General features: G+C 36.1%; 1 long non-coding RNA gene across 1 annotated transcript; it reads left to right on the plus strand.

The window, feature by feature from the left end:
* Nucleotides 1-4,932: 4,932 nt before the first annotated feature.
* LOC140162098 (uncharacterized) lies at nucleotides 4,933-12,986 on the plus strand. The gene is made up of 6 exons (XR_011860188.1): nucleotides 4,933-5,041; nucleotides 6,501-6,611; nucleotides 8,159-8,194; nucleotides 8,351-8,464; nucleotides 11,932-12,042; nucleotides 12,643-12,986. It is a non-coding gene; the product is annotated as an uncharacterized lncRNA (long non-coding RNA).
* The last annotated feature ends 548 nt before the right edge of the window (nucleotides 12,987-13,534 follow it).

Genomic DNA, 13,534 nt, shown 5'->3' on the forward strand with positions numbered 1-13,534 from the left:
TTTTTGTAACTTCAATTGGATTATTCTGTGACAAATTTTTGTGACAAAATTGATTATTATATCTCCTACTTGACGATTGCGATGACAACTCTGATGAAACAGCTTGTAAGACTATTGTTAATATGTTTTTGTAACTTCAATTGGATTATTCTGTGACAAATTTTTGTGACAAAATTGATTATTATATCTCCTACTTGACGATTGCGATGACAACTCTGATGAAACAGCTTGTAAGACTATTGTTAATATGTTTTGTAACTTCAATTGGATTATTCTGTGACAAATTTTTGTGACAAAATTGATTATTATATCTCCTACTTGACGATTGCGATGACAACTCTGATGAAACAGCTTGTAAGACTATTGTTAATATGTTTTTGTAACTTCAATTGGATTATTCTGTGACAAATTTTTGTGACAAAATTGATTATTATATCTCCTACTTGACGATTGCGATGACAACTCTGATGAAACAGCTTGTAAGACTATTGTTAATGTGTTTTGTAACTTCAATTGGATTATTCTGTGACAAATTTTTGTGACAAAATTGATTATTATATCTCCTACTTGACGATTGCGATGACAACTCTGATGAAACAGCTTGTAAGACTATTGTTAATATGTTTTTGTAACTTCAATTGGATTATTCTGTGACAAATTTTTGTGACAAAATTGATTATTATATCTCCTACTTGACGATTGCGATGACAACTCTGATGAAACAGCTTGTAAGACTATTGTTAATATGTTTTTGTAACTTCAATTGGATTATTCTGTGACAAATGTTTGTGACAAAATTGATTATTATATCTCCTACTTGACGATTGCGATGACAACTCTGATGAAACAGCTTGTAAGACTATTGTTAATATGTTTTTGTAACTTCAATTGGATTATTCTGTGACAAATTTTTGTGACAAAATTGATTATTATATCTCCTACTTGACGATTGCGATGACAACTCTGATGAAACAGCTTGTAAGACTATTGTTAATATGTTTTTGTAACTTCAATTGGATTATTCTGTGACAAACTTTTGTGACAAAATTGATTATTATATCTCCTACTTGACGATTGCGATGACAACTCTGATGAAACAGCTTGTAAGACTATTGTTAATATGTTTTTGTAACTTCAATTGGATTATTCTGTGACAAATTTTTGTGACAAAATTGATTATTATATCTCCTACTTGACGATTGCGATGACAACTCTGATGAAACAGCTTGTAAGACTATTGTTAATATGTTATTGTAACTTCAATTGGATTATTCTGTGACAAATTTTTGTGACAAAATTGATTATTATATCTCCTACTTGACGATTGCGATGACAACTCTGATGAAACAGCTTGTAAGACTATTGTTAATATGTTTTTGTAACTTCAATTGGATTATTCTGTGACAAATTTTTGTGACAAAATTGATTATTATATCTCCTACTTGACGATTGCGATGACAACTCTGATGAAACAGCTTGTAAGACTATTGTTAATATGTTTTTGTAACTTCAATTGGATTATTCTGTGACAAATTTTTGTGACAAAATTGATTATTATATCTCCTACTTGACGATTGCGATGACAACTCTGATGAAACAGCTTGTAAGACTATTGTTAATATGTTTTGTAACTTCAATTGGATTATTCTGTGACAAATTTTGTGACAAAATTGATTATTATATCTCCTACTTGACGATTGCGATGACAACTCTGATGAAACAGCTTGTAAGACTTGTTAATATGTTTTTGTAACTTCAATTGGATTATTCTGTGACAAATTTTTGTGACAAAATTGATTATTATATCTCCTACTTGACGATTGCGATGACAACTCTGATGAAACAGCTTGTAAGACTATTGTTAATATGTTTTTGTAACTTCAATTGGATTATTCTGTGACAAATTTTTGTGACAAAATTGATTATTATATTTCCTACTTGACGATTGCGATGACAACTCTGATGAAACAGCTTGTAAGACTATTGTTAATATGTTTTTGTAACTTCAATTGGATTATTCTGTGACAAATTTTGTGAGAAAATTGATTATTATATCTCCTACTTGACGATTGCGATGACAACTCTGATGAAACAGCTTGTAAGACTATTGTTAATATGTTTTTGTAACTTCAATTGGATTATTCTGTGACAAATTTTTGTGACAAAATTGATTATTATATCTCCTACTTGACGATTGCGATGACAACTCTGATGAAACAGCTTGTAAGACTATTGTTAATATGTTTTTGTAACTTCAATTGGATTATTCTGTGACAAATTAATTATTGTGACAAAATTGATTATTATACATCCTACTTCATTATCTCTCTCCTTTATCCACCGTCTTACAAAAAGGTGCCTGTAAGAGTTGCTGAAGCCCAACTCCGGTGTTGGGGCACTGAATCATAATAGTGCACACGCGCTTGACCAACTATTTTCAAAATGCTACCTACACAGATTTTGTTTAGAGAATGCTCTCTAAACAAATTATTTTAATGAAAATCGATGTTCAAAGACCCATAAACACAGAACGTGCATTCCGCATTCATGAACCAAAAAATACTTTTTCACACGCTTTTTGACACGCTTGTGTTCACCAATATACCTCCCGGGCCCAACAAATATATTTATTTTTGCCCTTACAAAATATTAATAGTGATATTTGATTTAAACTTTATATTCATATTTCGTCTAGTATACTTTGTACGTAGCTACTGAGCCCAGATAAGTCCAAAATTTAGTTGTTAAACAGTGATCAGAGTGTTAACTCTAGTCACTATACAGACTTTAGTGATGACTAGAAAATGTGTCATCTCATGAGGGTTCTAATTAATGGTCAATGGTTCGAATTTAACACATTTCATTTCTACCTCATATTGATGCCAATCACTAAAACAATTTTATTCCAAGTTCCAAGTTTTTCCAAGTAAAAATGTTTGTCACCATGGCACAAAGAGCAGGCTGATCATATACCGCCTAAACGAAACATATTGCCCATATTCCAGGCTAAAAATTTCACTGTGGTTAAGAGAAACTTATGAGCTTTCTTGGAACCAAATGCATACCGTAATAACACAAGTTGGTAGTGTTTGCACCACAGAGAAGAAAGAAAACAGAGAGCGTGCCACCAGTCAAAGTCTCCGCATCATCCGATAATGAGGGCCGATTGTTCCATGACGTGCGTTAGACGAAATTACTACGCAATTACTGCGTATTTTTACGGTCTATCGCGTAATGGCGAAAGTACGCCCAACGCTTATGGCAAGCCAAGGGGTCCAAAAGCGTGGAACTGCTACGCGTAGCTTCTTTCTCGTTACGAGCAGCTGTTTGACCAATCAAAATAGTCACGTGGTTGGGTCGTTAGCTGCGCGTAGTATAGTGCTCGGTATCCTCTTTCACAATTATTATCTTGTAATTAATTTACGGAATTAGCATAGATAACGAGCGGGTAAGGAGGCCAAATCACAGCACGTGTCACGAGAACATGTTGCTAATGCCTGGCTAAAATGACACAAAGCATATTTATTTAGTGTTTCCAAGTTTACACCGTGTTTAATAGCAAGTAACTTTATACTCGGGCTGTATTAGCGGTGCAGGGAATATGAAGGTCAAACAACAACTACTACTGATGTAAAGCGCTGTGAAAAGATATTGCAGGGAAAACGATAGCACATGCCACTGTGTAAATTTGAAGAGAGAAAAATGGGTCATCATTTTTTTTGGACCGGGGGGGTTCCTAAATTTACAAAAAGTCGGCGTCAATAAAAGTGCGGCCCTCACTATTTCGGCATCAAAATGTTATGACCCCCGACTCCCACCACCGATACACCTAACCCCCTAGACAGGCTAAAATTGTATTTTGAATACAATAAACACACTATCTGTAGTTATCTTGTGACTCCCTACATTTTTGTCATAATCAATTTATGACCCCCTCCCGCTTATTTTTCTTCCCAAAAAAGTATGACCCCCTATATTTGGGATCCCCTTCCGAAGAAAATGATAGCCCCCTAAATATAGAACAATCATCATTCTGTTCAGATATTACTTTAATAGCACCTATACCATTTTTTGCTGATATACTACAGATATTTTCATTTACAAAAATTAACAACGTAATATTTGTGAGAGAGGATGTTTACATCAGCTCCACGTGTTTAAAACCGCGAATCTGATTGGTTAATAAGCTGCACGTAACGAGAAAGAAGCTACGCGTAGCAGTTCCACGTTTTTGGACCCCTTGGCTTGCCATAAACGCTGGCGTGAATGTTAGACACGGCACGATCGAACAATCGGCCCTCGTGAATATGCGAGAACTCACCGCATACAATACACGGGGACTTTGACTGGTGGTACGCTCTCTGTTTTCGTCCTCCTCTGTGGTTTGTACATAAGCATCCACATGTCTGAAAGGTAGCAAAATCTCAACACAATATCCATAAATCAAACAAATGTGACCATCGCTAAACAGCAATTATAATTAACTTTAACAATGGTGTGCTTACACTTCTTAAATATTTTATACTTACTGGAATCAATTGTCGAATTGATGCGTTGCTGTGAAGCAAATCACACATTATGGCTTTAAGGTGAACCAAATTGATATAAACAAAAAGATATTTATTATCTTTGATCGTTTTAAATCTTCTTTGTAATTACAAGGTTCGACTACAATGCCAATGCAGCCTACAACCGTATCACCCACCACAACTGATATATTGAGTACATCCATGACAACAGAGGCGTCTAGTACAATAGAACTGACAAGAGAATCGGGTACTTTATTATTTCAAGCTTTTCGTCGTACTGTAATTATGTAATGTTCTGCTCACTATCCCACTGGTTTGTTAATATTTATCTATAAAAAAAGTCATTGTTTCAGAAAGGCCGTCTAAATATTTGTTGTTGTTTTTCCCGTTTTGTTTAGATGTATGCGGTCCAGGTTACTCTCCCTGTTCTGATGATGGACCATGCTACGCAGACCAATTTTATTGTGATGACTTTATAGATTGCACAGAAACCAAAATCGATGAGAAAAATTGTGAGTTCCGCGGTAAAAATTGTTCCTATAACATAGGATGCGTTACAATATTTAAGAATTCGTCAAGTGACCATGGGCACCGATATTAGAGCTCTTAGAAGACTACAACGTGAACGGCTATGGACCATGCACACACACAGTAGTTTTATGATATTAGAGAGATTGCGATTTCCAAACGTAGGTATCGGACGTACGTTGATATATTCAAAACCACTCTCCTGTATCGAAGCGAGGTCCATAAGAAGGAAAGTCTAATTACTATTATGATCATTTTTGTTTGTAACAAATCATTATAATAAAGGTACAGCGATGTGTTGAAAATCGACTAACTTTATACGCGATGTCCATACGCAGAGATTGCCCATTGAAATGTGTGTGATACTTTGCGTACAAAAAATGACATTGCGATTTCCCATTTTGGATTCCAACGTAGTATAAAACGCAGATGCTACGTTGAAATATATGCTGATTTTACCTTATGTCGAAGTTCATGCAACGCGCCCAGTTTTCAGGACGAAAAAGTCTCATTTTGAAAGTTAAGTCATGATATATGGATGTAGTGATCTTTAATCTACCAAAATATATGTTTTGGGGCAACTATAAAATACAATTAAGATTAAGCAGCATGTTAAGTCAAAATTTTAGTCAAAATCAAAAGCGGGCTGTTTGAATTAGGCAGAGACACAGTAGCCTGCACTTACTGTTAATTTTTCAATCACTATGCCCTATATCGACCTAGAATATATTAAATCAGATTTATAGTCTTTATTCCAGCCGACTTGTTCTCCTTCATGACGAATAAGTACAATCCAGTTTGGAACCGAGAATAGTAATATTTAACACCGTATTAACGTACGTAAAAACGTACGTGCTGCGTTTGGAACATCACAATCTCTCTTATTGTTCGTATAATTTACTTACAACTTACAACTCTAGCTACTTTATTATACAAGAGCGAGTTCTGATTTTTTTCAAATGTTAAAATCAACTTAATTTAAAAAAAATTTACTGACAGATATTTAAAAAAAATCTAGCGACGAAAGGTATTGCTATACACTCATAAACATAGAAAACTGCTACATATTTTGGTCTGAGAATGGTCACGTTACATATCTCCTATTCAAAAGTACAGGAAAACCTCCAACAACATGGAGGTCACGTTTCCAGACTTCCTGTCTACAAGAAGTAATGTCAGCCATTAGTAATCGTATCAATTAATTGTTAAACACGAATTAATCAAATCGATGTTGCTGACTGTTAAATTATCAGTTGATTAAAAATGTAGTTCTATATCCAACAGGAGTAGCATGCAAAACACGGAATGTCATCACAGCCCTGCACCACAGCAGTGAATTATCATTTCTAACTCGCCAATTCCAATTCGGCAATAACATTAAGTACATTATAAGAGCACCAAAACAGTAATAGAAATTACCATTTGTTAAATTTATCAATCTAGGTCCATGTTCAAATGCAAGCCACATCCGATGTGATAACATCAGGTGTATTGCTCCTGACCTGGTTTGCGATGGCAAAGATGATTGTGGGGACTACTCTGATGAGACGAATTGTAAGTTGATTTTATATATTGTTTGCTGCAGTAAAAATTACACCTAATACTTTTTACCATTTACATTTTTAATGTGAAACAACTAACGAAATGGCAGGTGAAATGGATTGATGAGTCGGAGGAGGAATAAAATTTATGATAATAACGATTCCTGCACATATGTATTGACAATAACCAGTGTATTATAGGCTGTACAAAAATTTTGGTCAAAGGTCAAAGGACAATAACCAGTGTCTATGAGTTGTTCACTGATTTTGAGTCAAAAGGTTCAAAGCGTTCATATGTAGCACGACTGTGTTCGTGCTCTATGAGCGCACGTTTAGACAGGACGGTGAAAGTGCATAGGAACAATGCCGGAAACTACGTCACGCTATTGTTCGACTAAGGCTACATCATTTTTAACGCATGCGTGTTCGTCAATACAGCTTTAGTCTCCTCCACCTTCGCAACACGGTACGTGGAGTGACTGGAATCACACTGACGGCGGAGGAGAATACTAGCTGGTCAGACAATTTAATTCTATCAAGCATATAATACCTGAACAATCACCGTCATTTGACCGATTTACTACAGAATATATTGTATACACAAAATATAATTTTAAAATTGTAAACCTGTTAACTTATATACTTGTGTACTAAAGTATAAGGACACGTGAATAAAATCATGTAGAAGACAAAATGGCCGCTAATCCGCCTATTGTCTAGACTTAGGCTACATCTTCCGGTTTGTTACGTAATACTAGGATGCCCATCCCTTTGTATCGATCCCTGGTTTAGAGTCATTTTGTATCAGTCTGTTATTGTGCTGCGCATTTTATATAGTCAGTCGATTTAGATTAAAACTCATTACAAGCATCACTGCCCATGTCCATGAATACAAATATCACAACCAATTTGAGGTCAAAGGTCAAACAAAGGTCAGTAGACCGAATTTCATTTCAAGTGCATTTCTTCTACATAACATAGGGCCTACATGATTTGCACATATAAATTGATTTAGCCAGTGTCTATATAGGGTGTTCGTAGAATTGTGATCAAAGGGCATTTAAAGGTCAATTTCGATGTATTTTCGAATACCTTCAAAATGCTTATTTTTCCAAAATTACATACGTGACTACCGTATCTGACGCCAATATGTTTAGAGCACCCTCATGAAAGTGGGAAATTCTTCATGTACGCAAAAGTATTGGCCAAATTTATTTTCGGCTATTAATCTAATTCGTGCGTTTTATTGTGGACACCCCGATGTTTGATAAGTGACATTCGACCTTACCAAAGGATAAGATAGGGATAACATTTTTATCACCAAAATAAAGGATGAATATACGATTAACTCAACTAATTTAGGTGTTAACAAAAGCGCTTTAGTATGGCGGATGAAAAACCTTAAGAGTTTACAACACCCCACCCCCACCCCACCTCTTAGAATACGAACTTAACACAAGGTTAACATAAGCGTATGGTGCCCATAACAATTTGACAAATTGTGAAATGCCAACTTTTTTTTTTGATGAAGGCAATTTTTAGTTTTGTTTTCCATTTTAGGTCCGGTGGCTACAACAGAGTCATCTACTACAACAGGTGAGCCAAGTGTAACATGCTATAAAGCGGTATTTTTCTTTAAACACCTCCCAGATGAGATATTGAACTATTTGTGTAGAAGTTAATGTCCGCTTATCCCACTAATGCCACGATTGTAAAGAGGACATGATTGTATCCGATTTTCTTCTTTTACAGACCCATGCGTATTAGGTTACTTTGCTTGTTCACCTGGAGGACCGTGCATTGGAGACTGGCTTGTGTGCGATGCCTACCCTGATTGCAGAGAGACAAAGAGGGATGAAATAAACTGTAAGTCAAATTTTGATAAAATAAACCCTAGTCAATAAACCAACCTGAACGGTATAACAATTGAAGATGGCTTCAGATGACAGAGGGACAGGTCTCTAGATCGATTCCACAACCATTTATACCTATCACCTGTGTTTTGTATGATCATAAAATGCTAGAGGGAACAATAGCCCATGAGGAGTGACGCAGGTGAAGAACTTATATTAGGCACCTAGGCACCATAAAAGACTACCACATGGGCCAATCAGTGGTTCACAGCAGCGTAGGAACAACAAGAGTGAAAGGGTACAGTAAAGCATCAGACACGTGACATAAGATGCTTATGCACTGAGAATGGTGCGCCGTTGTCAGATATGTCTCCGACTACTCCATCTGGCAGACTATTAAAAACGTGAGCTGCAGTGTGGATGAAGGTCCTGGCAGTAGATATGGTTCTACAAACTGGTACTGTGACAGGCTGACAGCATGGCAAGGCATGGACAAGCTGGAGCGGGTAGCTCTTCTGACTACAAATGGCTTTCGTAGAAGTGCTGTCAGATCTGGTGGGTACAAACTGCTGTGCATTTTGTAGAGGACCGTTGCTGCAGCCACTTGACGCCTTGACGTGACGGAAAGATGTGATGTTCAGCATTATACTTGCTTCATCTTCGCTCATGCCTATGATTCGAAGAGTCTTCCGCTGGATGGAGTCTAATAATCCTAGACTGGTGGCGCTGGCACTCATCCAAGACAGTGAGGCGTATTCCATCACACTGCGAACTTGAGCATTGTAAACGGTTGCTCTGCCTCTCCTCAGAGCGCTCAGCTTCTTTCCTGATCTGGATGATACCTTAGAAATGTGCTTTGTCCAGGTCAGCGTACCATAACAAAAGGTTAAAACAATTTTTGAATATATCCCTCTGCCATACAAATAGGTTGCACTCATTACCTGTGTATGTCTGCAATCATAGATTGAATACAATACCGCTCTATTCAAAGATACTAATCTTACAGGTGCGAGTGATCAGCATGATATGAATGTTATATAGAATTACGATCCATGTCTTTGTCCTCGTTCTTTGACATCTATGGTTCAATTTAGGGGTACTGCGTGAACGTACTAGCGCGGTGCGATATATTCATAAATTGTTTTAACCTATTGCTATGGTAGTTGATCCTGTTACATCATCACTTCTACGGCGAATTGAACACCCTATATAGCGTACCCTTTGTGCGTTTTGTTGCCATGCACATATACTCTCGGGCAATTCCGTTTTTGAACTACGTTTCTTTACGTTTGTACACTTAGCTTTGAAAAATGTAAATGTAGTATACCGTAAAACGTCCCCTACAAGCATATAGAGTGCTTCTGATGAAAGTTATATTAACCCAAGCGCCATTATGGAGTTTGAGAAAATAAATTACGGGTCCAAGCATAATTATACAAATAGGTATTATTTAAGACCAATCTATTGTTATCTATCCCAGCAAATGTTAAATCAGGAGTTCCTCAAGGAACGGTATTGGGCCCTTTAATGTTCCTCCTATATATTAATGATATTGCAGACCACATCGATAGTTTAACAAAAATACGATTGTTCGCTGACGACTGTCTTCTATACAGAGTCATTCACACATCTCAAGATAAAGGACTTGACATCTCTTTGTAATTGGGCTGAAAAATGGCAAATGCGCTTCAATACAGCTAAATGTATAAAGACACTCAGAATCACAACCAAGAAAAATCCCCTCATTAGTACATATACGATGTGTAATGATGAGCTGGAATATGTCTCTCACCATCCCTACCTTGGAGTAAACATTTCGCATAATTTATAATGGAGCATCCACATTAACAACATCATAGCTAAGGCAAACAAAGCTCTCTGGTTCTTGCGTAGAAATCTTTGGAGATGTCCGCAGAAGGTAAAGGAACAGCTATACTTCATGCTTGTAAGACCTCATCTAGAATACACCTGTGCTGTATGGGACCCTTTTACATCATCGGATATCCATCGTCTTGAGATGATACAGCACAGAGCAGCGCGCTTTGTCACAGAGAACTACAACAGAACAGAGGGCTCCATGACACAAATCATCAACAAATTACAATGGCCTACACTGGAACAAAGAAGGAAACAAGCCCGGCTTACCACTATGTTCAAAATACAACATGAATCGCTTGCAATTCCAAAACCAGACTACGTCCAACGTCAGGTTGATAACAACACTAGGCAATACCATCTAGCTAAATACAGAGTTATGAGAACCAGAATCAACAGTTACAAATTCAGTTTTTGGCCACGTACAATAGTTCAATGGCATGATCTCTCACCAAACACTCTCAACATCACCAATATTTCAGCTTTCAAAACAGCTTTAAGTAACAACTAATTTTGTTGTTGTTGTTGTTGTTGTTGTTGTTGTTGTTGTAAGATTATTAGTGTCTATATGTTTATGTGTTTTTTCATTCAATGCCACCGCACTGTTTCTCAATTAGATAATGCTTCGGCAACGTTTTTGAGTATAAAATAGATTTAGATTGTATTGGCAAATTTACGCTTGTTTTGAATTAATTTACCTTTCATAAAAGCACTATATGCTTGTAGACGAGGTTTTACAATATTGTAGTATATCTTGGCCTAGGCAGTTACCTTATACGGGGAAAGCAATATTAAAGGAGTATTTCGTCATCCTCTATTTATGCCATTTTTCATTAGATATCCAAGAAAAAAACCTATTCCCGAGATTTCAGTTGATTCCGATTTTGCGTTCGCGAGTTATGCATGATTATGTGTATTACACTGCTCCATAGACAATGCGTTGTAATTTCGTTCTGGTGCACCAGAACGAAATTCAAATTTCACGATATCTTTGCTAAACGAATTAATCTGCAAGAAATATTTTGTACATAAACATTATGTAGTCAGAGGTTTCCAGTGATATAAAAATCTCAATTTTTTTTTAGAAAAGTGGGGGATGAGGCTTTGGATCACGAAATGCCCTTTTAAGTATATTGTAATCGTAAAATTTTTACAATATTTTTGAACAAATATTATATCGTGATATAATTCCATCATGTAATGTCAATTTTGTCACATTACACAGGTGGTGAACGCATTGCATTCTCTAAATTCAGTAAATTTCCATCGTCAACCGTGTAATTGACTGGGATTATTTTGAAACTTTAAAACGCTTGAAATATCACAAACAAATAGGCCTATGTTTAAGAAATAATATAAATGCAAGCTAAAACCGTTGGGGTTCGATAATGAACCCCACAAAACTAACCGAGTATATGGAAAATGCCATACGGCCGGGCGGTTTCACAAGTTGCCGGCTCGATCATGCCACTCGCCGCCTGACATTACACAAACATTAATTAGGCATATTATCACTATCCTCGATAATCGTATCATTAATCTGCCATACGCCATTGAATAAAATGTAAATCACACTGTTAATATTTTTGTCTCAATAATATATAGGTCCATGTCCAAGAGAAGGTCACGTCCGCTGTGCAAACCTAAGGTGTATTCCACCTGCCCTCATATGCAATGGAAGAGACGATTGTCGTGACAATTCCGATGAGATCGATTGTAAGATAATTAGATTTTTACAATTAATCATAATTGAAGTCTTCCACTAAACAACATAATAACATTGGTGACATCTGCATTGAAGAATAATAGCCATTAACCAGTGCGGAAGAATTGCTTTCTACATGGGCCCTCTTTTGGATGTAATCGGAACGAATTAAAGTCCCTTCCGAAGAACAGAGTACTATCATGGTTCATTTTCCTAATTCTAAACAAGCCATGAGGATGGTCTAAATTTAATCTACATATGTTGCCAAGACTTACTTTTTGCCAGTCAATACCGCAGCAAGTTCCTAAGGCTGGGAATTGAACTCGAGACCTTTTGCTCTGGAAGCGAACACTCTACACACTAGGTCATGCTCTCCCACATATTTATGAAAGAGGGATCAGGAAAAAACCATTATGTGCTCATAATTGTATAATTTTATTAGTATTGTTTGTTTAAAATATAATGATAATATATAATAATGATGAAGATGACGTAGATATTAACGATGATGATGATGATGATGATGATGATGATGATGATGATGATGATGATGATGATGATGATGATGATGACGTTGCTAAAAATTGTCTCTTCTTTACTCTATTCTACAGGTCCGTGAACTATATAACCACATGGGAACAACCTGCCGCAACGCAATGAGTATAAAGTCGCAAGTTGGTAGTTTCGAGACACCCAGGCTGACTGACCTGTTCAAGTATCTGTGTACCTTTGTGAATGTGGGCACAATGGGCCATTCAAGAGGGAAACAAAGGACACCAACGCATTAGCCAGGGCGTTTCGAAACTACCAACTTGCGAACTTACTATACTCGCGCAGGCACATATAACAATAGCTGCATAATAATACTCAGTAATCAAAGAAATAAAGTCCATACTACTTTGAGGGGCCATAACTTTAAGCCCAGTAACAATATTATTGATATGAACGTGTGGCGAATTTACCGTATGATATCAAACTTTGTAAAACGATATCGAAAAATTGGAGAAATAAATGATTGAATTGAATATTGTTGTGATTCGAAAAAAGTAACTTGGTAAAAGGTGTCTTGTTAGGGAATGTCATTTTCTGCGGAAGACATAGGGGTAGACTATGCCATAGTCGAATTTTATTAAAAATATGTTACTATTAGTCATGATGAACCCATTTCGTTGAACTCAAAATTATACTGATGTTTATTAAAATTTAAGTATTCAATAGTAAAATGGTCATAAAGAGTTAAAAATATCAGATGATTAATGAAAATAAAAGTAATTGAATGCAACACTATCTTGCATAATTATAATGGCTCACTTTAATACTGAACAATTCTGATTTTGGAATCTACCAGTTTATTGATAGCGAACCCCGAAAATCCTATGCCATAGTCGAATTTTATTAAAAATATGTTATTATTAGTCATGATGAACCCATTTCGTTTAACTCAAAATAATACTGATGTTTATTAAAATTTAAGTATTCAATAGTAAAATGGTCATAAAGAGT

The sequence above is a fragment of the Amphiura filiformis genome, chromosome 10 (assembly GCF_039555335.1).
Source record: "Amphiura filiformis chromosome 10, Afil_fr2py, whole genome shotgun sequence".
In the NCBI taxonomy this organism is placed as follows: Eukaryota; Metazoa; Echinodermata; class Ophiuroidea; order Amphilepidida; family Amphiuridae; genus Amphiura; species Amphiura filiformis.